This window comes from Chiloscyllium plagiosum, unplaced genomic scaffold, assembly GCF_037043375.1.
Source record: "Chiloscyllium plagiosum isolate Xiang-an unplaced genomic scaffold, Cpla_swu_hap1 HiC_scaffold_18, whole genome shotgun sequence".
Taxonomy (NCBI): Eukaryota; Metazoa; Chordata; class Chondrichthyes; order Orectolobiformes; family Hemiscylliidae; genus Chiloscyllium; species Chiloscyllium plagiosum.
Window position 1 is genome coordinate 14,841,569 of NW_028270156.1, and position 12,127 is coordinate 14,853,695.

At 42.1% G+C, this 12,127-nt stretch overlaps 1 protein-coding gene across 5 annotated transcripts in view; it reads left to right on the forward strand.

Moving 5' to 3' along the window:
* The first annotated feature begins 1,880 nt into the window (after positions 1–1,880).
* The window catches only part of ext2 (exostosin glycosyltransferase 2), a 194,624-nt gene continuing 184,377 nt past the window's right edge, over positions 1,881–12,127 (forward strand). Inside the window, exons 1-3 of one of the 5 annotated variants that reach the window (XM_087996312.1) lie at positions 1,881–2,053; positions 8,236–8,437; positions 11,842–11,952. The gene's annotated coding sequence lies outside the window, so the exon portion shown is untranslated. The remainder of the gene's footprint in view (positions 2,054–8,235; positions 8,438–11,841; positions 11,953–12,127) is intronic. The other 4 variants (XM_087996311.1, XM_087996313.1, XM_087996310.1 and 1 more) reach the window with 4 other exon arrangements.

The following is a 12,127-nucleotide window of genomic DNA, read 5'->3' on the forward strand; positions in this document are numbered from 1 at the left end:
CCTTCAGCGTCATTGGGTCAAAATCCTGGAATTCACTTCCAAGCAGGTTGTACTATACCACATGAACTGCAGCAGTTTAAGAAGGCAGTTATGGTTGGACAATAAAAGCCAGTGAAGCCTACATCCCATGAACTAATTTTAGTAAAATAAAATCAGATAAAGAAAGGAATGGAGGAAAAGTAGAGGGTAAACCTTTTCACACAGCCAGTGATTAAGGCCTGTTTAGATTTAATTTAGTGTGCTTTTGGCAGTACAGACTGGATCAGCCAAAAGGTTTCTTCTGTACTGTTTATTTCTATGACATGATTCAATGATATTTGGCAATATGTTTCCTTCATATATAGGTGGAGGCAGGGTGAATCAAGGTGTTCAACTGCAGGGACGGAGATTAATGGTGGATGGTAGCTTTTCGGACTGGAGGCCTGTGACCAGTGGTGTTCCAAAGGGTCCTCTTTTGTTTGTCATTTATATAAATGATTTGAATGAGAATATAGAAGGCATGGTTAGTAAGTTTGTGGACGACACCAAAATGGGTGGTATTGTAAACAATGAAAAAGGTTTTCTAAGATTACAAAGGTATCTTACAAAGGAATCTTGATCAAATGGGTCAATGGGTTGAAAAATGGCAGATGAAGTTCAATCTAGATCAATGCAAGGTATTGCATTTTGGTACAACAAGTAAGGGTAGGGCTTATATATTTAATGGTAGGGCCTTGGGTAGAGTTGTAGACTAAAGGGATCTAAGGGTGCAGATACATAATTCTTTAAGTTTGTGTCACATAAAGACAGGCATTTGGCACACTTGCCTTCATTGCTCAGTCCTTTGAGTATAGGAGTTGGGAAGTCATGTTATGGTTGCACAGTCCTTTGGTGAGGCCTCTCTGGAATCCTGTGTCCAGTTCTGGTTGCCCAGTTTTAGGAAGGATATTACCAAGACGGTTCAAAAGAGATTTATCAAGATGTTTCCAGGTATAGAAGATTTGAGTAATAAAGATAGGGTGGGATTTTTTCACTTGAGTGTAAGAGGTTGAGAGATGATTTGATGATCTGATTGAAGTTTATAAAATAATGAGAAGTATAGATAGAGTTAATGGTAGTTGTCTTTTCATTAGGGTGGGGGAATTAAAGACTAGGGGATACATTTTTAAGGTGAGAGGAGAGAGATTTAAAAAACTCTAAGAGACAATTTTTTTTACACAGAGGGTGGTTTGCGTGTGGAATGAACTTCCTGAGAAAATGATGGATAAAGATACAATTACAACATTTAAAAGACAGATGGATAGATGAATAGGAATGGTTTGGGCCAGGAACAGGCAGGTGGGACTAGTTTAGTTTAGAATTATGTTTGGCATGGACTGATTGGAGTGAAGAGTCTGTTTCTGTGCTGTATGACTCTATAAAAGGGAAACTGGGTTATATTCTGAAAGGGAAGAATGTGTTGGGCTACAAGGCGGAGTGGCATTGTTCATGGAGTGGGCTGGCACAGACATGACAGGCCGAATGCACCCCTTGTCAGCATTCCGTGTATATGCAGTGCTCTTCATGCTCCAAGAGAAAGTCAGGACTGCAGATCGGAGTCAATAAGTGTGGTGCTGGAAAAGCACAGCCGGTCAGGCAGCATCCCAGGAGCAGGAGGATCGACGCTTCGGGCATAAGCTCGAGTTTCTGCTGGAAACGTCAACTCTCTCGCTGCTCAGATGCTGCTTGACCGGCTACGCTTTTCCAGCATCACACTCTCCCGACCCTTTCTGCTCCACCTCAGATGCTCTGTCGCGCTCTCGCTGCAGTAGAGACTGCTGCGCTCTAGGGGGCAGTGTCGGCGGAGGTGCGGGCTTTGGGAATGTCCCGGGAGAGAGGGGGAGGCGGCCTGACTGTTTCCGGGGTGACGGCTCCGCTCCCGGCGTCTGAGTCAGAGGAACAGGGTAGTGGGTGACCGGTGGCGGACGTTGGGATCTCTCACTCCCATCGTTTGAAGATGGAGTTTCGGCTGTAGCAGCAGGAGGAAGAGGAGCGGCAGCTACGGCGGAGGCGGGCGGCTCGCCTTCCCGTCCAGGTGATTGATGATGTCCGTCGCGCCTGGTTTTCTCGGGAAAGGGCCGAGGCCGGATCCTGGGCCTTCATTTCCCCTTCCTTCCCTTTCTGTCATCCCTTCAGAGACGGGCATCAAGCAGCCCGCATCAACCAGAGCTCGGGCTGCACAGAGGGAGAGATCACCGAGGCTCAGCCCGTTTCACCTTCCTTTTACTTCTCTCCATGGCTCTTGGCTTTTCAGACCATGGCTCAGAGGGTAGCCCTCTCACTTCTGAACCACAACATCCCACTCTCGAGTCTCACCCTGGGACTAAAATCGACAGTACAGTGCTGCAAGGAAGTAGTATCCCTTCCTCTTGAGCCAGGGCACCTGCTCCAGAGGTGTATAATAACGTCCCTTAATCAGGTTGAAAGTATCCGAAAATCTTCAGAATTCACTTGAATGATTGACATGATCTTCCACTCTTCAGTGGCTCTTTGTGACAGTGGTACTGTCCCCACCTCTCACCCAGGAAACCCTAGATCAAGTTCCACCTCTAGAGGTGTGTAATAACAGCACTGATTGGGTTGATTAGAAAGTATATTTGAAAAGAAGCAGCATGACAGCACCCTACTGTCAGAGGACATTTACCTATAATGAACCAAACAGATTCTATGGCTATTTTTTGAAGGGGAGCTATCCTTGGTGTCCTGGTCAGTAATAATGGGTTAATTGGCATCTTTCTTTAAAAAAATTTAATATTGGAAAGTGCGCTTACACAAAACTAAATATTTTTATTTCCCCATTACTAAATCATCTGTGGCAATTTTCAGTTATTAACCATTAGCAGTAAATAAGCAAATTTTCCAATTGATTATATGCAGAATCTGTCAAGAGCATTGCAATGATCTTTTTTGTTCATTAGCAGGTTGTGGGCTTTGCTGGTCAGGCCAGCATTTATTGTCCATCCCTAATTAGTAGGAGACTAGTAAGAGTTAGCTACATTGCTGATTGGGTCAGGACAACAGTTTCCTAAAGGACTTTCTACCATCCCAGATGGGTTTTTCCCGACAATCAATAATAGTTTTATGGTCATCATTAGATTTTTAATTCTAAGTTTTTATTGAAATCAAACACTGTCATTTGCCATGGTGGGATTTGAATCCAGATGTCCAGAACATTACCTGAATCTCTGAATTAATAGTCCAACAATAATACCACTACCTATACACTCCCTCAGATGGTTATAAACACATTGGTAACAATACTCATTAACTGTTTGCAGAACACAGATGTTGGTCTGTGATGTCCACACAACTGTAGCAGAAGCCTACATTTGAGGCAAATGAAGCAGGTGGATTTTCTGTTAGAATTGGGTTCATACCAAGTCATAGGAGAAAGTCCTTCCTGATGAACGGCTTGTGCCCGATTCGTCAATTCTCCTACTCCTTGGATGCTGCCTGACCTGCTGTTCTTTTCCAGCACTACTCTCTCAACTTCATACCAAGTCATACACTTGCAGGCAAATATTTATTGAATATTTCCTTTGACCAACCCTTTGTTTTTTGGAAAGGGCCTCACATAATTTACTTACAGCTACACTGTCTGTCATAGTTGTCTGACATTTATTGGTCCTCCTGTAGTGGGGCATTGAGGCTATCTCCCTGATTCTGTTACTGTGCAGGTAAGATTGAAAAGATCAGCATGGGTGCTGAGCCTGTGCTCATTGTAGTGACTGTCAGTTGAGGCTGGTGCAGCCCAATGGGTTGATGGCAGCAGAGGGCATGGGAGTTTTCTGAGTCCTGGATTCTCTTGCGATCTTTGGAGCAGTTCTTGTGGGACATCAGGCGATTGCAGAGTGAGTGATGGGGATCAGCTTGCAATATTTGGTTTAACAAAATGCTGAAAAAATGTCTTTGCAGAGGAGTCATATGGACTTGAAATGTTACTTCTGTTTTTCTCTCTCTACTGATGCTGCCAGATGTGCTGCGTTTCCCCAGCAATTTGTAATTCTGGTTCACAAAATTCATCCTACTTCTCTTTTGTTATATTGGTTTGATTTTGGAGTTGTGCTCTCGACTGTTTGAATTGTTTAGTCTCAAGAACTTTTGTTTTCTCTTTGCCTTTTATGTTTGCTGTCAATAGAGTGACAAACCACTGAACTGGTGTCATTGTGCTTTTCATGTGTTATTGGTGCAATTAGCAGAATTTCACATTGCAAGCATCAAGCTCTAGCAAGTAATTTATGGTTGAGAAGACTCAGGCAGCTGATTCTATCCAGCAGATATCACCAGTGAAGTCATCATAGCTCAGTATCAAGTAACTCTTTATCTTTAATCACATCTGAAGGGATTGAAAGGCCCTTGGTGATAAAGCTTAATGTTAAGAAACTGAAACTGTAAGAGACCAGAGACCCCAGCGCACAGGCTTTGAAGGACAAAGTTAGAATAGAAAACAAGGAAGGAACTTTCAGTGTGACCTCCATTAAACTCAGCAGAGGAATGCAGGAGTGTGTTCCATCTGCCAATGAGAAGAAAGATGGGCGAGTTTGGAGGAAGACCAGAAACATTAAGTGATCTTTTGGCTGAAGATCAACTGTACCTTTTTTCCCCTTCACTGTCAATTCATACAGTACTGAATACAGTATAGAAGAAGCCCCTTGGCCCATCATGTCTGCACTGACAAAACAATGCTAAATCTGTAGTAGTTCGACTTACCAGCACTTGGCCCATAGCCTTGAATATTACGACATTTGAAGTGCTCATCTATATACTTCTTAAAGTTGAGGTTTTCTACAACTACTTTCCCAGACAGTGAATTCCAGATCCCCACCAGATCTAAGTGAAAAACCTTTTTCTTAAATTCCCTCTTTATCTTAATATGCCCTCTTGTTATTCAATTAAGGGGAGCTGCTGCTTTCTATACACCCTGTCCATGCCCTTCATAATCTTGTACACCTCTATTAACTTTGCTGTCAGCCTTCTGTGCTCTAAAGAAAACATCCTAATCTCGTACAGCCTCTCTTCATAGCCAAAATGCTCAAGCTAAGACCTTTCTCTTCAGTGTCAATCACCTGACCAATTTTTGTATCATCTGCAAACTCCATCCCCCCACAACATTTTATGTATAATTTATATATATCATGTACAATAAGGGCCTAGCATTGATCTCTCTGCTACACTGGACACTGTCCTGCTGTCACACAAACAGCCTTCTATCGTCACTGTCTGTCTGCTACCATTAAGCCAATTTTGGATACAACTTGCCAAGTTACTCTGATCCAATGTGCTTATTTATCCTTCTCCAATTAGTGGGCGGCATGGTGGCACAGTGGTTAGCACTGCTGCCTCAGAGCGCCTGAGACCCGGGTTCAATTCCCGCCTCAGGCGACTGACTGTGTGGAGTTTGCACATTCTCCCCATGTCTGCGTGGGTTTTCTCTGGGTGCTCCGATTTCCTCCCACAGTCCAAAGATGTGCAGGTCAGGTGAATTAGCCAAGCTAAATTGCCCGTAGTGTTAGGTAAAGGGTAAATGTAGGGGTATGGGCGGGTTGCGGGTCGGTGTGGACTTGTTGGGCCGAAGGGCCTGTTTCCACAATGTAATGTAATCTAATCTAATCTAATCTAATCTAATTGTCAAAGGCTTTGCTGAAATCCATATAAACTGCACTACCCTCAACTAAACATCAGGTCACCTTCTCAAAATATTCAATCTTATCTGTTATGTGTGACCTCCCTCTGACACAGCCATGCTGACAATCCCTGATCAAACCTTGCCTCTCCAAGTATAGATCAAGCCTCTCTTTCAGAATTTTCTGTCGTAGATTCCATCGCACTGATGTTCTGTACTTCTCCGATTTATCTTTATCACCCTTTTTGAAACATGGAACTACATAGCTGACCTCCAGTCTTCTGGTATCTCCCCAGTGGCTAGAGAGGAATTTAAAAATTTGTGTCAGAGTCCCGGTAATTTCCTCCCTCATCTCCCACAGCAGTCTGGGATATAACTCATCTGGCCTTGGGGATTTGTCCATTCTAACCCCACCAGTACCTCCATTGCTCCCTGTGTCAAATTGCTCAACACCCTCACAGTTCGTTTTCCCAAATTCTGTACCTACATCCTCTTTCTGTTCAAATCGATGTAAAATACATTTTTAACATTCTACCAATGTCCTCCAGCTCCACGCACAGACTACCCTTTTGGTCTCATTCTTGAGCTTTTCTTTCCCTGGTATCCTATTCCCCTTGATATACTTGTAGAATATCTTGGGTTTCTCCCTGATCTTACCCATTAGTGCTTTTTCATGCCCCCTATTTGTTTGCCTAATTACTTTCTTAAGCTCCCCTCCCCCTGCACTTTCTATAATTCACTAGGTTCTCAGTTGATCTGCTTACTTTGTACCTATTAAAAGCCTCCTTTTCCTTCTTATCCAGTCCAGAATGTTCCATGACACACAGGGTTCTCTGGATTTGTGCTCCAACTTTCACCCTAAAGGGAGCATATTGATCAAGCTAAAGATAAGTTTGCCCAAATGACACATTAGTGTTGCAGGCCAAGCAAACAATATATCAGGCATGATGAAGGGCTTTTGCCCAAAACATCGATTTTGCAGCTCCTCAGATGCTCAAGCCAAAAAAATGCTAACTTCTCCAGACGGAGGTACAAAATCCTTTTGCAGCTCCTCACCTGTTGTGCTTTTCCAGCACTCTAATCTAAACTCTGGTTTCCAGCATCTGCAATCCTCACTTTCGCCTAATATATCAGACATATTTTACTTATTTGTTCACCTGATGTGACCCAGTCAGTACCATGGCATGGAGCAAGATAGAACAAAGGAGGAGGTTGAGAATCGGACATAAAACAGAAAGGCCAAGCTATACTTAACTTATAGTCACTTTCTCTGGCTAATGCTTACAGAGAATGAGACATAACTGAGTTTCAGGCTTTTTGTGGGTGACCTACAGCACCTGAAGTCAGAGTGATCAAGCATGAGTTTAGTTGCAGGTTTCGTGAGGAGGAAAGATGAGAAGTTGAGGTTTTGTGTTGATGGTGAAGCACTCAAACCAAGAAGGATGATTACCTAAAAATAATACTCTTTACCTAGGTTTTTAAGGAGGTGTCACAGATCCTCAAAAGTGGGAGATGTTTCTTCAGCCTTAATTTAGCTGACATCTATAGGCAGTTCCTCATCATTGATAAAAACATTGAGAAGATTGCATTCTAAGCAGGAACTGGTATTGTTTGTAACGCCCCTGTCACATTTATACATTACACTCAAAGGCTTTTGGCAACATCAGTTTCCAGTTTCTCGTGTATTTGGATAATACGCTCAGCTTTTGTGTGATGTTTCAAGGAGGAACTCAGGAGACTGAACACTTTCATTTCACTTGTCACATCTGAATTTGAAGCTCAAGCCAAAAAAATGCTAACTTCTCCAGACGGAGGTACAAGTACCCTAGACACATCATGACCAGTAAAGGTACATCTACAGATGATGTCATCTGTGCTGTTTGAGAGTGCCCTGGCCGAACTGAAAAACAACTATGTGGGTTTCTTGATCTCACTGACTGCTGTAGAAAGTTTGTGCAAGGTATAGTTAGCTGCTTCTCTCTACGTGCTATAGGGGAAACCAGAAAGTGTGAAAAGGACCTGGTGGTAAAAGATACATTAGGCATGATACTTCATAGAACATAGTTCCTGGACTCAAGCATGTGAATGCTGTTTTTGAAATCACTTGGAGACACTCATTTCATAACCTATCATTGGTTGTTAGCATTTCCATCTCTATTTCATATCTGAACCTGGTGCTTGTTTACTTGTCACAGATTTGAAAGGAGTAGTTACTAGTATGCTATTTGGAGTCTTGAGCCAATGAGTGAAATATTGAGAATTTTAGCACAAAACCCAAACTGTGAGCTTTGAGCTGGACTATTCCTGAGAACTTCAGAGATATTTTAATTGGTGTAGAGTTTGAGTTGTCTACAGGCAACAACCTGCTCAATTACTTTCAAGCATCCATTAACTTTGGAGCAACAGAAACTTAATGGGCTGCTGAACTATCTTAGTTCAGATTCCAGATAAGGCAGGCGTCTATGGAGAAGTATTGGAAATGCTGATGCTGATGACTGTAGAAAGAAATTCACTTCTGTCAGGGGGTTAATATTCATTAGTCTGTGCTTGAAGGTAATTATAGCATTCACACTACTATTCCCCATGAAATCCAGGCAGTGATTTGTGAAAACATCAGTGTATTTCTGATGTCCAAACCAGATCCAGAAAGGTAGAAGTGCACAGAGTTTCACCATTGAAAGCTCTCCATTAATGAAGAATCCAGTCTTTCCAATAATGGAGAACCTCTTGCTACTTCAACTTGATGAAGACATCATTTCTACTGGGAGAGTAAGAGTCCACCTCCTGGAATAAAGGGTCAGTAGATTAAAATCTTCTTGCATTCAGTGTGTTTTTTCCTGCATTATACTCCCATTTGCCATGTTAATTTAAAACTGTTACATTCAGTGATGCCTGTAAACCCAACTAACCCAGCAGGCTCTTCCATCAAAATATGTTCCCTTTCTTAGACCTTTTTATCCATTTGCCAGGAATTGGTGTTGGAGAGACTGTTAGGTCTGAAGGTTGATAAGTCCCTAGGGCTTGATGGTCTACATCCATGGGTACTGAAGGAGGTGGCTCGAGAAATCGTGGATGCGTTGGTGATTATTTTCCAGAGTTCGATAGATTCGGGATCAGTTCCTGCAGATTGGAGGGTGGCTAATGTTGTACCACGTTTTAAGAAAGGTGGGAGAGAGAAAGCAGGAAATTATAGACCAGTTAGTCTGACCTCAGTGGTGGGAAAGATGCTAGAGTCTATTATAAAGGATGAAGTTACGACACATCTGGATAGTAGTAACAGGATAGGTCAGAGTCAGCATGGATTATGAAGGGGTAATCATGCTTGACTAAACTTCTGGACTTTTTTGAGGATGTAACTCTGAAGATGGACGCGGGAGATCTGGACTTTCAGAAAGCTTTTGATAAAGTCCCACATAGGAGGTTAGTGAGCAAAATTAGGACGCATGGTATTGGGGGCAAGGTACTAACTTGGATTGAAAGTTGGTTGGCTGATAGGAAACAAAGAGTAGTGATAAACGGCTCCATTTCGGAATGACCAGTGGGGTACCGCAGGGATCAGTGCTGGGACCGCAGCTTTTTACAATATATGTTAATGATATAGAAGGTCGTATTAGTAATAACATTAGCAAATTTGCTGATGATACTAAGCTGGGTGGCAGGGTGAAATGTGAGGAGGATATTAGGAGATTACAGGGTGACCTGGACAGGTTAGGTGAGTGGTCAGATGCATGGCAGATGTGGATAAATGTATGGTTATCCACTTTGGGGGCAAGAGCAGGAAGGCAGATTACTACCTAAATGGAATCAATTTAGGTAAAGGGGCAGTACAAAGAGATCTGGGTGTTCTTGTACACTAGTCAAAGAAGGTAAGCATGTAGGTACAGCAGGTAGTGAAGAAGGCTAATAGCATGCTGGCCTTCATAACAGGAGGGATTGAGTATAGAAGCAAAGAGGTTCTTCTGCAGCTGTACAGGGCCCTGGTGAGACAACACCTGGAGTACTGTGTACAGTTCTGGTCTTCAAATTTGAGGAAAGACATTCTGGCTATTGAGGGAGTGCAGCATAGGTTCACGAGGTCAATTCCTGGAATGGCGGGACTACCTTACGTTGAAAGACTGGAACGACTGGGCTTGTATACCCTTGCGTTTAGAAGACTGAGAGGGGATCTGATCATTAAAGGATTATTAAAGGATTGGACACTCTGGAAGCAGGAAACATGTTTCCGCTGATGGGTGAGTGCCGAACCAGAGGACACAGCTTAAAAATACCGGGTAGACCATTTAGGACAGAGATGAGGAGACACTTCTTCACCCAGAGAGTGGTGGCTGTGTGGAATGCTCTGCCCCAGAGGGCAGTGGAGGCCCAGTCTCTGGATTCATTTAAAAAAGAGTTGGATAGAGCTCTCAAGAATAGTGGAATCAAGGGTTATGGATATAAGGCAGGAACAGGATACTGATTAAGGATGACAGGCTCGAAGGGCAGAATGGCCGACTCCTGCACCTATTGTCTATTATCCATCATGAGATCTGAATGATGGGAAATCCAAACATTAGTTGGTGCTGTTCTCGTCTGCAAAACAGTCATCAGCTCCCCGACCATCCTGGTGACCCCAATGATAACCATTTGTCCTTTTCTTCACTAACACTCATTTCTTCAAATCCCTCATCCTTATTTTCTGCAGTCTCCCACCTCCAGTGAGCTGAAAATTATCTGTTCAGCTGCTCTGACAGAAACCTGATGCTCTCCACAAACTCCGTAGTCTTGACAACCAATTTCATCTCTATGACTTGGCTTGAAGATGATTGTTTGCAGCCTTGTATACTATTTGACCTTGTGATTTATCAGTGATCACATTTTGTCCATCACAAAGACCATATACGTCCAATGTCATAACATCTCTTGGCTCCACCGTGTCCTTGGCTCAGTTGTTGCTTACAAAACCATCATCCAAAGCTTTGTTTCTCCCTCTTTCCATAAAAGAAATGGGAATATCAGTGATAAATGTTTGCTTTTATTTTAACACTTCTCATGTTCCATTTTGGTTGAGGACAATGAAATATTGCTGAATTGAGATCATACTTGTAAAACATAAAACATAACTGTAAAACACCATTATTAAAACTGCCTATTTTCACCTCTGTAATGTCTTTTTTTCCACTTTGCCACTGTTCATCTGTTGCCAAAACTCTTGTATACAATTTTTGAATATCTTAATCCACTCCTGGCAAGCCTCTCATGTTGCACCAGCCTTAAACTCTTTAAATATCATCCAAAACTCTGCTGCCCTCCTTCTTGGTCATGTTCATTCTTGTGCTCGCTTAAGTTCTCTAACTGTTGAACATCACCTCAATTTTAAAATTGTCATCCTTCATTTCCAGCTAAAGGTAGCAATGCCTTCAACTGTCAAAGCCCTCAAACTCTGCATTTCACCCTTAAGTCTCACTGCCTTTCTGTCCCACTTTGCTCCTTTAAACCTCCCTTCTTAACCACATTTCTTTCACCTGCTGTATTATTTTACAAGCACTGATGTCATATATTATGATGCTTTTGTGAAACACACTGGGATCGTTTATAGGGATCTAAGTAACGTTACTGATGTAGTCTGTATCTAATGATGTTGGTTGAAAGAGAAAGGCATGTATTTATTTCAACCTGTCATAGCCTCAGGATTGTCCCAAAGATGTTATAATGTAGAAAATATTGGCCAGAGAATCAAGAGAGTTCCCCTTTTGATCTTTGAATAGTATAATCCCCCTAAGTACACTGCCTTAGTTTAATATTGCAAACAGACAATGACTCCTGATGATGGCAGTGCAGTACTCCCTTCAGCAGTGTGCTGAAATGTCAGCTGTAGTTTCCTGAGTAATGCATTACCTTTGGACTTTAGCAGTACTGGGTTAGAGTAGAACATGCATGACAATTGAAAATGAATCTTTGCAAAAACAAAATTGTAGGAAACAGGTAGAAGCAGTAGAAAAGGAAAAAAAAATCATGCAAAACACTTCACCGATATGGCAATGGTTTTCAAACTCAAATTAACCCTGCTTTAATATCTTGCTAAAATTGAATGTTCATTGACTTGCCCATTCATATAGTGACTTTCCTGTGCTAACATTTTGTAAAGTCAAGAAACTGTTCGCCTTATATGACTTACCTTTATCTCTCTATTTCCAATGCTTCCCTCTTTATTTTTTCTGCAGCTTCTGATTCTCTGCAGCCTATTGCAGTTCTCTTCACCTTTGCTTAGCACCTGATTGACTCAAAGGGTCTAATTTGTATTAAGAGTCAGTTTCTACAATTTAACTGTTTAGGTAAGTGAAACGTTTGCAAAACGTCCATTCTTATCAAAGGACTGTGTGTTTGTGTTATGTTCACATCAATCTTATTATAACTTCTGAAGGAAGAAAAAACAATTCCATCATTGTAGAAAACATTTTTATTGGAATTCAGTGCAGGAAACAGTCCCTTTGGAAATCAGTACAAGTA